The sequence below is a fragment of the Macrobrachium nipponense genome, chromosome 18 (genome assembly GCF_015104395.2).
Source record: "Macrobrachium nipponense isolate FS-2020 chromosome 18, ASM1510439v2, whole genome shotgun sequence".
NCBI lineage: Eukaryota > Metazoa > Arthropoda > Malacostraca > Decapoda > Palaemonidae > Macrobrachium > Macrobrachium nipponense.
Window position 1 is genome coordinate 78,941,511 of NC_087211.1, and position 15,853 is coordinate 78,957,363.

Consider the following 15,853-nt stretch of genomic DNA (forward strand, 5'->3'; position numbering starts at 1 on the left):
AACATAAAACTAATATGATCCATAATCTGAAAGCTTGCTTGTGCCTTCATAATGAAGTATTCATGAATGATGTACATGCATTGAAAAATATATTGATTGATGATGTTTACTCCTTGAATGATATCTGAATTTAATCTTGCTAGTGTTTTATGTATTTAGCCCGGTAAATACTATGATATACTGCAGATGGGTTTGAAAGTAATCGTTTAATAAAAATTCTGATAATGATTTTGAGAGAAAGGCACTGAAATACTGAATTATGAAACTGCCCACTGAGGAAGATTCTGAAATTAATAATTAGCATGTTAGATATACTTTTTCTAATGTTAGAATAGGCAATGATGATCATATTACTTTGCCCCAGTGTAGAATCAGAGGGTGTCTTGCTTATTGGGTTGAAACTTTATCTGTCGTAAGCAATATTAGCATCCAATCTTAAGAAATTGCATAAATTTCTAGATAAAAAATGAGTGGTTAAATGTTATTAAAGAACAACTAGCTGTAGGCTTTACTGAAAAAAATCCTAAATTTGGTGAATTTTAAAATCATCCAATCTCTAATTCTAATTTTCAGATATATATTAAAGGAGCTACAAAATGCTTTGTGTATTATGTTTATGTCAAATAAATAATAAAGCACTGGAAGTTTTTATTTTTCATTTTCTCCAAGCTATGTTGCTTGTGCATTACTATATGTGACAGCTGGAGCTACAGGATGTTTACCTGATTTGTATCAAAGTTGTATAGTTTTCTGGACTGTGAACTTTGTTTTGGATATTCATTTTAGATTCTTGATTCTCGGTCAGTCCAGTGCAGCCCTGCAGAAGGCCGTGGATCAATGGTTGAAACAGTGGTCAATCTTTTTAAATTAAGAAATTCAGCAACATAGGAACAGTTTTTGTTTATTCCTTTAAGACTTAAGTCATGATGATAGGAAGAACTACAGAAAATATTGAAGTTGTTGTTGGAAAGTTGTAGATACCATGAATGATATAATAATGCTAAACATTATATGGTCATATAAAGAGAGGACAATTATATATAGGGGATATGAAAGTAAAATTGCAAAAAAAAAAAAAAAAAATTACTCAGTATAACAGTCATTGCTTTACAAAAAAGATTAAATGCACTGTAAATATCAAAAAGTAGTCAATGAAATACTAAGTGTGTGTGTAAGCCTAGGCCTGGGGCCAGGCAGTGAATTGAACAGTTTTAACAGTACTGAACCAAGCTGACCACATACCTCTGTCATATCCCATGCACTTTTACGTTGTACAGTAACTGGTATGTATATACATATCTTCTCTATCTTCTCTCATTCATTACAGTGTCATCTTTCAATGCCATGGAGGGCAAGCAGTATCATCAGGAAATGCCAAGGACAACTACTTTCACTCAGTTACCTGGAACATTTAGAAGCAGAATGAGTAAGCTGTCACATATTCCATATACTATTAACACTGTACTTTGCTGTTCTCAGTAACTATTATAAAAGATATAACATTACGTGCTAGTTGTCCTTTTTTTTTCATACAAATGGTTAAGCACAAGGTATTGGTTTATTTATTACTTCGTAAACAACTACCATTCCCTGTAGGGAGATACGCTGTCAGTAACATCTACCTTTTAGCCTTTTACTATTCCTCTACATATTCCTAATTCCTTTCTTTTATCTTGTTGTCTAACTTCTCAAACTACATCACTAATTAGTGTAAATGGGGCATTTCTCCCCAGTTCCACCTTCAAATCCTTGTACTTCATCTCCTTTATCTTCTGGATCCCTTTCCATCTTTTCACTGTCTTTTGAGTGTTGTGGCTATAAGTGCCCCGGTACTTGGCTTGACAGGCTAAATTTCTTAAATCGTAATAAATCCTGAAACAAAAATGAATCATTTCCAAAAGAAGTAATTATGCAATTATATTTAAGAGCTTAATTACCATTATGTTAACTTCACTTTCAACAACAGAGGTCAGTAAATACATGTTACAGTTGTCTCATCATAAGGGTTTTGTATATTAACTTATGTAATAACTAGCTTCAGCATTTTTAGAATATAGTTATGTGTTGGGCTGTATGTTTCTTCAAATCATTTAAATTTTCAGCGTTTGTCAATTTACTCATCTTCCTCAGCCTGCCCCCAACACATTTTTTATTCATCATTATTCAGAAGTTGAAACCTGTTCATATGGAACAAGCCCACAAGGATCATTGACTTGAAATTCATGTCTCCAAAGAATATGGTGTTCATTAGGAAGAAAGGAGCAACATTGAACAATCATTTCTGCATTGTGTACTTACTCTCTTCCATCATCATTTTTGTTTTTGTTTTGCAGTAGTGTTGCAGTTTGTATACTATTATGTTTAGAATTAGTATACTAGTTATATATATACAGAGTGAGAGAGATAGTAGTTTAATAGAAATTCTGTTAAGTGTATGGTATATGCAGATTAAAGTATCATAATGGGTTTTGCTTTGTGTAATGACGGTCCAAGTTATATTGCATACACTTGAATAGCAATATTGCTCTCAAATATCTATATAACTCTTAGAGGTACAATAGAGATAGTTTATGTAGGTGCATTTGTGAGGGAGCATAGAATGAAATAGGATGTTTTTAAAAAAGTCAGACAGAGTCATATAATTGCCTAGTTTGTTTGTACATTTGTCTAAGCAAAATGACCATGGTGCATTTTTAGACTTGATTTTTTTGTATGCTATACACCATAACTAACAGTATTTAATAAGTCTTTGACAGGCTTATACAGTTAGACTAATTTTTTTGTGTTGAATGATCGTGTTAAACTACATAAGACATGTTTTTTATGCCTTAACACCCTTGTTCAGCATTTTCAACTCTTCTTCGCGAAGAGCCATGAACTTCTGAGAGTTGAGGGCGCAAGTCCAATTGAGAAGGGATCTGTCTGAGAGGGGGGGAGAGAAGTTGAATGGTAGTAGATATCCCACCCACAGAATGCCACTACCTATTTCTCTGCTCCAAACCCTCGCCACTTGGCCCACTGGCCCACCAGGCATCCCCTCTACTCGTGACAACGGAGAGGGAGAGACGCCTAAACCGTCGACGACCAACCTGCCCCCTTCCCTTAGAGCCCCTACCAGGCTTGTAGGGGCGTTGTTGTTTCTTTGCCTTGGCCTGTAAGGGAGATTGGGAGACCCTCACAGAGGCAGAACTCTTTGGAGATTTAACAGGTGAAGATCTTCTCACCTGTTGCTGAGGAGGAGGGCGTCTTGAACGCGCCTCTGACTTTGATACTGCCTTTCGTGTTGGTCACCAGTCGATAGCATCTTCCAATTCTGTCCTCGGAAACAGGAACTGCGACTCAAGCAGATCCCCATTTCTGAGAGATGACAAAGACTCAGAGTCCACTGAATTTACCACCTTGGACAGTGCTGCGTCTCTCCTGGCCAGTAGGTGATTGGTCCACAGGTTGGAGCTAAGGTGTGTCTGGTAAGAAATTGCCTTAGCTCCGGACTGTAACAGTCTATTGAGAGAGGAAAAACTTACTAAACCTCCCTCAGTCCTATCTGAAACAATCTTGGCTATCGCAGTGGACCACAAGTCCAGCTAGGAGACCATCTAGAAGATGGAAGCAGCAGTAGTCTCCATAGCTAAGAACTCTTGTGATGAAAAGGAAGGGCCTTCAGCCCTAACCTGTTCCAGAGTTAGGCCAGGTTTAAGACAAATCATGTCCAGATTAACGTGACGGGGCATTGATTGAACTGTATTAGTGGAATAGTATTTCCTATGCCACACAAAAGGAGGGGGAAGAAGCTTAGATGACCTACTAGAGCGCAGAGAGCCATCTTGGTCCGATACCAAAGCGTTCACGGTGTAGGATGGACTGAGCGTGACCTGACAAGGGGAGCTCAAAAGATGTTCTAGAGTCCTGTTGAGCACCCAGCAAGGCCTCTATACCCGTTGGGGTGATAGAAGATTGAGCTTACGCCCTACCTTCAAGATTGTTGAGCTCATGAATGAGATCAACAACCTCTGCGAATGAGAACACAAACTCTTGGTTATCTCCCTCCTTCTGCTCCGGCATAGGCGACCAATGACATGAAGAAGATGGTTTGCCAGTACATATATCCTCCTCCAGAAGACTGTTTGCCAGTATCCTCCTCCTCCCGTAAAATTGCTGATGAAGATTCCCCAGGAAGCCCAACATTCTGGACAATATTGGTTGGCGTGTAAGGTCTAAAACTGGAAGATACTGAGACCGACACTTGTACACGATCCCAACTCGAACAGCGTACTGGCTTGTGAGAAGGACCCTGTACATGATCACGTAAAGGATCACATACACGTACGTCAGGTGAAACACGTACATGGTCGCGGGAGGAAGCACATAGGAGAACGTATGACAATTTCAGTACATGACCTTGAGACACCAACTGAGCACAATCCTGAGATGAAGAGCATTGCTGAAGAGAGCTACCTGAAGGAGATAGACTCTTAAGGCTAAGGTCTCTTCCAGGAGAATAAGAAGCACGTCCACAGGCCAATGAAGCCTTACGTCTTCAACCCTCAGCCTCAGTCTTGCCAAGCGAAGAATCGTTAGACGAAGCTTGAGCGGCCTTCACATTTGCAGTTTTCGATCTTTTAATTGGGGCTTTATCGTCCTTGTGCCGATGAACTGGTACAGGAACAGACGAAGAGGGGTTGCCCCTGACCTCGTCAACACGTACATGCAAGGATGATTCACGTTCATGAACAGAAGAGCACTCTTAATGCTCTCAACACTCGCACTTGTCACGAACACATACATGAGAGGGAGAGACACGGCCGTGAAGGGAAGACTAAGATTACTCTCATGATATACCAGTGATACACAGTCATGTATCAAAGAGGAGGATGCCTTCTTTCCACTATCTTCCCTGCCAACCTCATGAACGCAAAAGTGTGAGGAAGAAAGATGACCTTTTGGGGCATGAGGAGAAACTCTTGCTCTCACACAAACATGAACATGCATGGGAAAGACATGGTCGTGAAGGGAGGAAGGCGTTGCACTCCTTTCACCCAAAGATGACAAAACCACTAAGTCCTTGATCCTCCAACGCCTAACACGACGGCAAGGGCGGATGGCGTAGGAACAGGAGGAGAGAAACTCCTCTCTCTACACAGTCTCTTACTAGCAGGAGTATGACAAGAGACCCTCCGTTTACGACTTCTTCGTAGACACAACAGAAATCCTCTCTCGCGAAACAGAGTCCAGTTTCTTGTAGACCGCTTGAACTAAAGCCTCGGACGGTTCAGTGAGAGAAGACACTGACATCATATCAGGAAGAGGTGAAGTCTCAGCTGGAGGATGAGCGGCCACCACATCTAATGTCATAGGCTGAGAGGACTCTGGAAGTGACATCAAGACACCTCTAAGACCGAGCTGGTCGATGGCCTCACTGGCGGAGCGATAAGATGAGGCCCAGTGAGTGTCGATGATGACAATGGAGCTCAGCAAGGTGACAGCACGCGAGATCTAACGTAGAGGAGTCCAGGGGGAGGCGGGACGAGCCTCCAAGGAATGCAACAGCAGTCCATCCAAGGAAGGTGAACCCCATAGCCCCAGCGACACCCTAACTGCCACCATCTTGGATTACAGTGGACCCCCCGTATTCGCGTTCTCCAGATTCGCGGACTCACACATTCGCGGATTTCTCTGGTGAACGTTTCCCTGCATTATTCGCGGAAAATTCACGCATTCGCGGTATTTTTCTATGATAAATATCCACAAATTCCTGGTTTTTTTGATGAATTTCATCATAAAATGCACTTTTTGTGATAAAACTATTAAAAAAACCAAGTATGAAAATTTTTGTCGGTTTTCTTCAGTTTTAACTAACAAAATACAGTAAGTCCTCGGGTTACGCCGGTCTCGACTTACGATGTTTCGTGGTTACGAACGCGCCCCCATAAAAATATAAAAAATAATATTTTGCGTCGTTCCGTCTTACGCGGTTTAGCGTCGTAAGCAACGTAAACAAACGCGAACTAGTTCCGGGCGCACGGCGGAAGAATACGCTTTGTGGGGGAGAGGACGGCGTCGCTTCGCTACGCTCATTCCTCGCCCATACGCCATTTTGGTTGTTTACACTGCCTCTCTCTCCCTCGTGTTGTATCGTTTTTGTAACTTTTTGCTCTTTGTTATGGCTCCCAAGCGCAAGGCGGACTCTTCTGATGGTAGTGCATCGAAGAAAAGAAAGGCCATCACCATGGAAATTAAAGTGGACATTATAAAGCGATCTGAGAAGGGAGAAACGCCAACAAACATTGGCCGCTCGCTTGGCCTTAGCCGTTCGACCGTTGCTACCATTATCAAAGATAAAGAGCGCATCGTTGAACATGTGAAAGGATCTGCTCCTATGAAAGCGACAGTGATAACTAAGCAGCGTAGTGGTCTAATAATTGAAATGGAAAGGTTATTGGTGCTTTGGTTGGAAGACCAAAATCAACGGCGTATCCCAGTCAGCCTTATGGTGATTCAGGAGAAGGCGAAAAGATTGTTTGAAGCGTTGAAAAAAGAAAAGGGGGAGGTTCTTTTTCTCTTCACTAACCTCCCCCAGTCTCTCCAGCACCGCAGCTTCCTCTCCAGTGTGCAAGCCAATCAAATTAATTAAGGTAAGGAATTGTTCTCTCGTTGTTATTGATAGGTATTTACATTAAATCATGTGGTATTTTTCAATGTTCCGACTTACGCTGAAAATCGTGTTACGACGCATCTTAAGAACGGATCAACGTCGTAACTCGAGGACCCCCTGTAGGCTGTTTTTAGCCTTTTCATAGGGGTTCCAAACATTCGCGGGTTCTAACTATTCACGGGGGGGTCTGGTACGCATCCCCCGCGAATACGGGCTGACCACTGTACTCCAAATCTGAAAATAAGGCATTAAATGGCCTAGCCTCCTCCCTCTCGGTTATAACGTGAGAACCCGAGGGAGAGTGGGGCTACATTAAACATAACATCATCCTGTGGAACTCCCAATATTTCCATCGACGAATCAATGAAAGAAAAGGAAGGAGACAGGGGCACACTTGCACTAATCACATGGAAAGCAATCGCAGGAGAGGGAGATGCCGAATCATCCATGCAAGGAGAAGAAAAACCTTTCCAAGAAGGAAGAGTCGAAACTCTACAATGTTCCCTCCTCTTATAAAACACTCCACTGCGACTTAGGCTAGGAACAACATTGCAGACAATGATTAGTTATCATACAGTAATTAGCATGGCACCTACTGCATGGCGTATATGGGTCTGTGACAACAGCAGTTAAAAACCTTGAGGAAGGAAATCCCCAAATGCCCGGGCACATACATTGATGAGGCCGTGGAGACTTGGTAGAATCCTTTATGTAGAAACACATACACAAACACACTGAAATAAAAGAAACACAGGCATAAATCAACCGGCTTGGGAGGAGAGCAAAGCGATAGCATCTTACTCTCCAGGGTAGTTAAGGGAAGACTAAATACGTCATGAGGCAGTGCGCAGTCTCTGACCAGCTATCACCTTATATGTGCAGGAGTTGCCAGATCTCACAGATTCCTTGCTTACAATCTTTGATTGTTTTTAACAAGTTATCAGCTAGTGCTTGGAAATATCCTGTTGTTAAGACAGAAGGTTTGTTAGCTATGAAAAATACAAATTGGTTAAAAAATTTGTCATTTTTTGTATGCCAAACCATTGAAGTAAGTACCATGTTGTAATAATTATTAATAAGTTCAGAAATATGGTACAGTATCAGATATGAACTCATAACACAGACAGAGAACAGAAGAGATAATAGGCTAGGCCATGACACTATTATATTTTGGAAAATGCATGCTGACCTCTGACAGCCCATGGCATACAAGATCAAACCAATCTTTGACTTCTTACCCACTCTTGTTGGAGAACAAGGAGCTTTGCTCATCTACTTCTGTGCTCTGGCTAGTGAAGCACAGTTGGTACACCTCTGGCGGAAGTTTAGTGCCCTTCTTTCCTCTACAATTTGTGGCTTCTTACCCAATCTCTCATATCAACTTCTGAGCCTCAACTTGGAAATTGTAGGAGGAAAGAGGGTAGAGTAGGGTAGAGGCCTTCTCAGATTAATCATCCATAACTGATGTAGCTTTTTGTTGTTTTCATTGCTTCTTTAGGAGAGGAATTTTACCCTTTGAATACTCACTTTACCAGTATGCATAAACAGTCAGGGGCAAGTCTTTACTTGGTGTCAGTGGGAAGGAGAATTCTTTGTAGGAAGTCCAGGAAGGTGGATTGTCTGCTCTCTTTAAGACTCCATTACTGTACACTTTGAGTCTAGTTTCAGGGGAATTTCTGGATCCTCTAGGCAGTTGGAGAGGTATAGCATTGCATTATTGATTGCTGCATCTGCAACTGGTCCTCCTTCCTCACTACCCAAGGGAAGGAAGCATTCACAAGCTTACCGTCCCTTACAATAGCCTCTCTCCTTGCCAAAGGTCCTTTAGAACCCAGGGTTTTGTCAGGTAGTTATGGGTAACATTTTTCCTTTGGAAAAAAGTTTTGACTATCCATTTCTCTGCAGGGAAACCTGTAGCATGTTTTTGTCTCCTTGTATGATATTTGATTGTAAGTGACAGCTTTGTCCTTTAGTTGCATGTTACTCCCCCTAGAGTTGGTGCTAGTTCAGAAGACGACTCCGCAGCCTTTGGGTTAATTTTCTTCTATTCATCTTTGAAAGAAGTGAGAGATCCCCATGCAGTCTTCATATTTCACATGAGTTTTTCCACTATCCTCTTGGATAGTTTTAACTCAACTCTAAAGGCAGATGATTTAGCTCAACTCCATAGGCAGATGATGCATCAAGATCCCTTTTTGTTCTCCCATCCATCTTCCACACCTCATTCTCTCTCTCTGTGAGAGAGGGATGTGGTCATAACTGCTTGGGAGGAGGTTTCCAATAGAGTGACTGGAATTCCATGCAAGTGCTAGCCAAGTAGGTTAACTTGACACTTTTCCTTTCTGATGTGTCCTTAGAATGGAATTTCTTGTGTTTTTGTCAGGGAAAGACTTGGTTTCCACTCTTTTTAGTTTGAAGGTATTCCAGACCCTATTCAGGGGACTGTCAGTTTGATGTAATTAGGATAGGATCTTTACTGGCAGACTTTATTACTCTCTAGGAGGGGGAAAGAGACTTAGAATCCAGGTTATCTCTTAGCCAACCTAAGCCCAGCAATGCACCTCAAGTGGATGCAAACTTTCCTGAAAGGTGCTAGAGAAAATATCAAACATGAGCAGCAACATTAGGGCTAGGAAGAAAATGTCCACAGGCAGCTACAGGTGTTTCCTAGTAGAAAGAGGAGCAAAGCCTGTCAGTCCTTTCATAATTATTTATGAAATGACTGACGATATCCTTTCTTTTTCTATTCCCTGGATATGTTGTTCCTGGCATTTTTGTGATCACTCAACACTTCAGACTTTTTTTCAGCCATTTCATGTGAGGATGAGAGTTCAATAACACCAGTAGGTGTTCCCTAGTAGAAAGGGGAAGGAGTTTTGTCAGTCATTCTTTATTAGTAGTATTCTAGCCTTACTGTGGTTCCGGTATTTGGAGCTGTGGAAATTATGAAGTATGTAACTGATGGACATCCTTCATCTTTTTAGTAAGGAACATCTGTTGTGGTTGTTCAATTGTTTGTTCCCCTGCTCATTATTGGCAAGTTTACATTGTGCCTGAGATGTACGTTGAGTTTAAGGTTGAAAAAAACACCTTAGGCTCTGGGTTTCTCCCTTTTTTGTTCTCTCTCTAGCTGTTGGACAACCTGACTTGTATTTGAGATGGACCAGCAGATGCAGGAGAGCTGCACACTTAGTATCTATCAAAGTCATAGGTCTGCAGATGTGTTCATTCCATGTTCTTTAACAAGAGGACAATGTGTAGAGCGTTATCATTCATCCCCTAATGATGATATTGCTATCTATGAACCCATGTATTAATTATGATATTGCTACTTATGAACCCATGTATTGTGTTCTGTAATTGGAAACACAGGATTCTTCAGAACTTTCTTAGTGTATAGTAGGTTACAGTAGTCAGCTTTCCCATGCTCACATGTGATAGAAATCTATAAAATTTGGATGGGTGTTTGTCTGTTCCTTCAGTCTTTCATGGTAAGTGGAATTGATATAAGGGTTCACAACCTAGTTTATCCCTCAAGCTTTTTGGAACAGTGCCAGTAAATTCTGTAAGATATTCCTCCCACCAAGAATAAGTTTCTTGTATACTGTAAAAGGCAACAAATACTTAATTTTTAGATATACTGACCAGCATTTTATATTTAGGAAAAATACAAATCATCATTAAAATTTTGTATATTTTGTCTTGGTTTTCCTCTTCAAGGTAAGCTCCCTTTTTATTTCCCCAAGAAAGTAGTGCTTCATGGATACTGATAAACATAGTCATTTGCCTATTCTCTCCCTATTAGATTTACAGTTGTAGAAAAACTAAAATATGAAAAACTAAAATTGAAAAACTAAAATATGAAACTGTGGTTGCGAATATTTAACAGGTTTTGCATGGCCTGTGGGTTGTGCTAATACGTGACTGATACTGCTTGTTGCCATTGAAGTTTACAGAAGACAAAAATTTTACTACATATCCTGATTTATTTGACTACATAACAAAACTGCAAATGTGATCATTATCTTTTTTTAGTCCTGGATCCAGCCTAGAGTTTAACAAAAAAAAATTCATGTACATGGAGTGTCAAAGTGTTTTTGCAATCTATGAACATGAAATATCAAAATTATTTTGGGTAGACATTTGTAATAGGGGACATTTTCAGGAAGGAGCCATTTTGGTAAATGACTTCCAAACACTGAAGTTAAGTACCAAAAAATTGGCATGTTACTGTATGAAAAGGACTGATGAAGTGATATTTTTTACAAAGTGAATGCATTAGAATAGATGATCAGGTACTCATTTTACCCCATGAAAGGGCCCCCTGACATGGTCATAGGCTCTTAAACCTGGGGAATTAGAGTATCTTTAGCCTCTCCTTCCCCAGTTTGAGCATTGTGGATGGAGGTTGAGGGCTTGGAGTTTTAGTTTTCAGCTTTGTTCTACCATTATCTTTCACTCTTTTATGCTTTCTTCTTTTTTCAGCCAGTCCATGGCCTTTGCTGCCCCATAACATAAATGTAACTGAATACCTCCATTTTCAACTTTTGCTGTACCTTATATGTATTCAATATTCATCTTAAGTCTTCTGTCCAAACTCTTGTCCTCTTTTTGTGGTGTCCATGACCTTTGCCCTCATGACACTGTATAATTGTTATTAACTCAACTACTCACTATTTATTTTCCATTTGGCTGCCAGTTCTGCAATAGGATTGTTTAACTAAACCTGGATTTAAAACAATATTTTGATTCAGTGTTTTCAATTATTTTTCACATAGATATATTGCAGATATATTTGCATTATCATTCTCAGTAGAGTTGTTCTTAACTTCAATTGTTCAATGTCTTTATGTATCATTACAGGAAGAAGAACATTTGCAATATACACAACAGCTGAGGTTTGACTCCCTACATCTACATACACATTTTGGCTTTACAGTCTTTACAGTTGCAAACAGTTAGTAGAACATCAGGAAGTGGTTTTAGGTGTTTTGAAGGCCTTCAGATCCTTCCCATCCATAGTCAATAGGTTCCAGCGAAACTTCCAAAAGAGTAACAGCTTCATGAACAATGAGGAGTGCTTTTTGTATATATCCCTTTATGACACTAGATGTTGGAGGAAGAACAGCCAGTGACTTATTTTGGTTTTTGAGGTAGTCTTCGTATCGAAGTTCATCAAACGTGACAATTTGTGTCTTGAGTTGACCAGATCTTAACAAGATATTTCTTGAGATTCTGTACATCAGTGTCAGAAAAGTTGTTTTGCCAAAGTCAATTACAAATAACACTGGATCAGTTTCACCATTTTGGTTGGAGGTTGAGGGTTTGGATTTTTAGTTTTTCAGCTTTGTTCTATAATCTTTCACTCTTTTATGCTTTCTTCTTTTTTCAGCCGGTCCATGGTCTTTGTTGCCCCATAGCATAACCTCAACTGAATACCTCCATCTTTCAACTTTTGCTGTCCTCTGTATGTATCCCATATTCATCTTCAGTCTTCTGTCCAAACTCTTGTCTTCTCTTTTTTTAGTGTCCATAACCTTTGACCTCATGACACTGTATAATTGTTAGTAACTCAATTACTACCCAGTATTTAATTTCGATTTGGCTGCCAGTTCTGCAATATGATTGTTTAACCAAACCTGGATTTAAAATAATATTTTGATTCAATATTTTGAATTAATTCTCATATAGATATATTTGCATTGTCATCTCTCCAGAGAAGTTGTTTTTAACTTCAATTGTTCAATGTCTGCATGTATTATTATAGGACAAAGGACATTTGCAATATACACAACAACTGAGGTTTGACTCCCTACATTTATGCACACCTTTTGGCTTTACAGTCTTTACAGTCGCATAGTTAGTAGGACATCAGGAAGTAGTTTTAGGTGTTTGGAAGGCCTTCAGATCCTTCCCATCCATAGTCAATAGGTTCAAGTGGAACCCTTTTCCAAAAGAGTAACAGCTTCACGAACAGTAAGGAATGTTCTTTGTATATGTCGCTTTATGACACTAGATGTTGGAGGAAGAGCAGCCAGTGACTTATTTAGGTTTTGAGGTAGTCTTCGTATTGCAGTTCATCAAACATGACAACTTATGTCTGAGTTTGACCAGACCTTAACAAGATATTTCTTAAGATTCTGTACATCAGTGTTAGAAAAGTTATCTGTTTTGCGAAAGTCAATTACGAATAACACTGGATCAGCAGCCAATGCCTATTTTGCTGAGAACATCATTCCCAAAGGGTAAGTAAGCTTTGATTATCATGCAACTTAAATCAAGGCCAAGTCTTTTCTGAGGTGCATGGATTGGTAGGAATCATTGTTTCTTCTAAGTTCTGAACTATATCCAAAGTTTTGGCAGCCCATTGGATTCAAATGTGTCAATGTAATGCAGCATGATAGCAATGACATCTGTGTCATTTGAAAATCTGCTTCCTCAGTCAAATTCTTCAGTTCCATTAGGGTATAGACTTCACTGTTTGTAAACCACTGAGCTGGAAGAACCTCACCATTCACCATAACTCCACTCACTACAAGTGATGTACTAGTCTGTGCTGATTATATCTTGGCTTCAGAGTTAATGAGACTAGATTCTGTTTGTCAGCTGAAAATGCCCAGAATTTCTCAAACTGCACAGGCACTGGTATTTCTGAAGACATTTCTACCAAGTCCATGCTTCCCCGAGGTCAATGCTCTTCAGATTCTTTCTGACTCTTTGGTTGACTTTTCTAAATAACTGTATAAGACAATGTGGACTTCTTGAGTAGAGCAAACAGACTGTGCCTTTCAGAAGATGGTCGTTTATTGACTGGCCAAATATTTATTCTGTTGTCATCTTAACAATGCGTATTTTGTCGTGAAATCTACAAGTCACTTAGTTGTACTCACTTCTAGTGTGCCCTATTATTCTCTTAGAGCTTTTCTGTGATCTTTGTATAGTCTGCTCTAGTTTCATATGTGGAGCAACTGCATTGGACTGTCCAGCCTTCTCTTTTACCACAAAGTGACCATCACAGAACTGTTGAGACAGATACGGACAATGTAACTCTAGTCTTATCACTTTGTCAATATACCATGAGCCATAATGCTGATAGTTCACACAGTCAAATTACCAAAATATAGTTTCATCAGTGATTCCACCCGAAGGCGCCAGTTACCATCACGGTCACATGCCACAAGGTTTTTTGTGGGCCCAACCATCTCTAGAAAGATACACCAGTACACGGGCATAGCTTTGACTTTGCAGAAGCAGACTTCTTGAACTCTAGAAATGACTGCTGTAGCTTTTGCCTTTGATCCAGCACATCTTGGAAACACTGCTGCATCTGCAGTATGTTTTGCTTTTAGTGCCTCTACCAAATCTGTGGGCTGTTATCATGTGTAGAGGTGTTTTTCTTTGTCCAAGGAACATTTCATAGTATATTATCTGGAATAGGCTGCATAGTTGAACTGTACACCATCTTCGAGTAGCGTCATTCTCATTGTCATCTTTCTCTATATCAGGATATGGGCATCGTCATCTTTCTCAATTTCTACTTGGCCAACTTGTAGGGTATGGGACTTGTTGATTTTGAATAGTGATGAGAACACAAAATTTGTCATGGAGATTGAATCCAATGTTCTCCATGGCCTGTCTTTAACAGCATCATGGGATCTGATTTTTACTGCCATTTGTTCTGCACTTAGTTGAGAGAGAATACCAACATTGATTCATTCTTTCTTTTGTATTCATGGTAGGTAATATTCTCTTGATATGTCCTGACCAAGAATCTTCCATTTCATTGTTGTATAGGTTTACCTTATCATCAAAACTTATCAGTTTCTTGATATCCGTAAGAGTGAATCCAAACCCTGCCTCAAGAAGTTGGTCTACAATATCTGTAGCTCTTTTGAATACTTTTAATTTCTTAATCTCTTTGATTGTATCCTTTGTCGATCATGTTTTTCTATTTCTCTCTGATACATTGCTATGTATGCTTTCATATATCTTTTATGAGCGAAAATACCAGCAGCAGATATTGTCTGGTCACTGTCTAAATCTGCAATCTGTTTGTAAAGTGTCTTTACAGTAAGTTGCAGACGCCGAGAAATTATTTGCCGTAGTTCTTCGCATATCCTGAACTTTTCCTTACTTTTGTGCCTTTCTTTGTTGTTATAACTGAACCACAGACTATGGAGGGGAGGTCTTGTTAGATAATCTGGCATCAGTTGGTGATAGACATGCTGTTGAGGATGATTTCCTGGCTTGTTTTGTTGTTGGTTAGTTGGATCCGATGGATCACTCTCTTCTTCCTTACTATTATCACTATTGTTGGTTGCACTACATATTCCAGCTAATGTCTTCTTAACAGTGTAAATTTTATAATACTTATCCATATGTGATAGAATTTTTTAGTTTCTGGGATTAAATTCAGCCAGTTGAACATGTCATCTTTTCTCAAAGCTGCTGCCTCTCTTAACATTTTCTGTCCACTGGCAGTTTTGCACTTTTCTACCTTCAGCACTATACATCTGTCTTTCTGGAATGGACTTCTTTTGTTGATTTTCAAATATCGAAAAGAAAAAAAATCAGAATATTAATTATGAAATGGAATTCTTTTTGATAAGAATTTTGATGATGCAGGAAATGGAATATTCAACCTTGAATGATTTTACAGGAGCCTAAAATTGTACGTACAACAAAATGGTAGCTGTAACTGAGCTATATGTCTGCTATTGGGATCATTTATGATATTCCCATTTTATTTTTAAGAATGGCTGCCAGAATGAATATATCCCAAAATTAAGATGTCTACCCAAATTCATTTAATTAATTAGCCACTATAGAACCCATTTCTGTAACAAAACTGCATGCACAACCACTTTTTTACAGGTATGCAGCATTGATACTGAATAACAAATTGGCCTCATTTTATGTGTTCTGTATAATTGATATATAAATGATGGGTACTTTCTATCCACAGGAAACAGCAGTGGGATACTGGGTTCTATTCAAGCAGACAGTGGGTGATATACAATGAATTATTAAATTGTGTGTCCTGATAGCTCGATCCCATTCTAAGAACCTCTGCAAAAGTCAAGAGCTTTGTTCAAGAAGTCACCAAAAGTCCTGATTTTCAAGCAAAGGCATCTAGGAAATATCATGAACTGTAAGTTGATGCAATTTAGGAGAAATTAAAAATCTTGTTTAAATGAAATA

The 15,853-nt window shown here is 39.4% G+C and overlaps 1 long non-coding RNA gene across 1 annotated transcript in view; it reads left to right on the plus strand.

The window, feature by feature from the left end:
* Positions 1-15,853, plus strand: part of LOC135197235 (uncharacterized) — a 50,658-nt gene that overhangs the window by 25,002 nt on the left and 9,803 nt on the right. The window contains exons 3-4 of the long non-coding RNA XR_010310584.1: positions 1,328-1,426; positions 15,618-15,803. This is a non-coding gene — a long non-coding RNA (uncharacterized LOC135197235). The remainder of the gene's footprint in view (positions 1-1,327; positions 1,427-15,617; positions 15,804-15,853) is intronic.